Genomic DNA, 2,111 nt, shown 5'->3' with positions numbered 1-2,111 from the left:
GTAACCTAAAGGAAACCCGTTGAAGGAACCATCCAAGCGATAATCGGGAGATTTCTTATCAAAAGAATCATGTGAGGATGACAAGACTAAGTTGGGGAATCAGAGACTCACCTCCCCCTCCCCCTCCCCTCCCGGACGAGCTGTGGGCAAGAGACGATGGAGAAGGAAGCTAGGCATTCGCACGTTAAGCTACTTCGGCCCTCGCCTTGTCCACGTAGGCGATGGAAAACCGGTACAACATGGCCTAGAGACGAATCCGAGCAAGCTAACGCCTTTCTTGCAGGTGTAGGGCGGTCATAGCCCTTTTCTTCTTGAATCGAAGCAAAAGCCTAAAAAAAAAACTAGGCAGGGCTAAGAAAGATGAATAGGCAAATAAGGAGAGGAATGATAAGATAAAACATGCAAAATGGTCACCATTTATAATAATGAAAACAAAATGTCCCATTAATATAAAGGCAATCATTGGGTTAGCTATGACTTTATTTGCTCACCATCATTTATTGGAGTAGAGGCCGTTATTGAAACGTGTGGGGTTAGGTGTTCTTATGAGCTTCCTAACACGTACCTTCATCCCGAACTCAAAATCATTGGTTTCGAGACCCGTTTGGTGTCAGCGATTGTGAGACATTCCATTGGATGATTAAGGAACAAGTCTTCATCTTTAATCACCCATGTGTAAAGTTGACTTGAATGGTGTGGCGACTCTTCAACAATTTAGTCCGATTTAAAATCAAACCGTGTCACGTGCGTAGTTCTCGCAAATGCACTGTGAAGTGATGTCCACATAGACCAAACCTCATTTGAGGTTTGTCTATTGTTATTGCCCTAAATGAACACTAGCTTGGCAACCCCTTGATTTTATTAGGTTAATACTAAGTTAAGGTAGAGTTTATATGCACTTACAACTAGACCTAGAAAATGGGTCAATTGAGTCGGGTTCGGATCAAGTCAATTTGGGTTCCAGTTGTTCGGGTTTGAAAGAGCTCGGGTCGCGTCGGGTCATTTCGAGTGCGGATGTTTTTCTGGTTTGTTGTTTTCATGTTATTTAGAAATGACAATCAATTTGTGATAATAAACATTTGGGTCACGTGGAATAATTTTGGGTCAATTGGGATTTTGGGCCAGGTTTGGGTCCTCAATTTAGGTGCGAATCGGGTTATTTATGTCGGATCAGTTTTTTCAGATCTACTGATAGCTCACAGAGTCGTAGCAGTTGTGCCCCAAATTATGAAGGTCATCTACTTGTGAGATTATGGTACTTATAGTATATTGCATAATTCTCGGTTGTTCAGTTTGAGAATAACCTTGCTAATAATTAGGTGTGAATGTGGGATCAAGTATTGTTCTTGGTTACTATCGTGGAGCTCTCATTTTTATTTTTGTTTAGTGACGGGATAAGAATGTCAACTATGGAAACTTCATGAAATTTCGAATCAATGCCTTCGTTTGGGAACCTAATTTGAAAAATAATTAAATTCGTTGATATTGTCAATACGAGGCTTACAGCGCCGGTAGCTCTTTCGAAAATTTGTATTCCTTCTTGTTATTCGATGTGTTGGAACCGAATCTTATTTTACGGACTATAACTCAAAAGCAAGGGAAATTTTGTTTATTCAGCGATTAGATTAATTAGTAAAAAAATTTTGATCTAGTTTAAATTAATGTCAGTATAATTTCAGTGGTAGAAACATACAGCAATGTCAGAGGTCGGGTTGGATAACAATATTTCATTCGGGACGGAAAAGTACAAGAAAAATAAGATCCTTAACCAAAAACTACAAAATACAGAGTAACAAGTTGAGACTTTGGTTTGGATGGAAAGACTTGGAGAAAAACGGAAGAAAAATTGAAATTAAAAAGTTGACTGAATCTTGAAACACAATTTTAAATTCCGAACATAGTGAAATATCTAGTCCAAAGTAAACTAACTTTATCTTTAATAAACTTGAGCTTCTATATGATCACTTAAATTATCCGAACAAACTCTTATCAAGAATAATGCCTCCCATTAATTTCGCCCGCTTAAATCAACTACTCAGATTTCTATCCAAGCCAAATCTAGGAACAACTTACTAAAAAAACTCAAGGAACCTTGAACCACTGATCACCGT

The sequence above is a fragment of the Silene latifolia genome, chromosome 6, assembly GCF_048544455.1.
Source record: "Silene latifolia isolate original U9 population chromosome 6, ASM4854445v1, whole genome shotgun sequence".
Taxonomy (NCBI): Eukaryota; Viridiplantae; Streptophyta; class Magnoliopsida; order Caryophyllales; family Caryophyllaceae; genus Silene; species Silene latifolia.
This window is presented reverse-complemented; position numbering follows the sequence as displayed.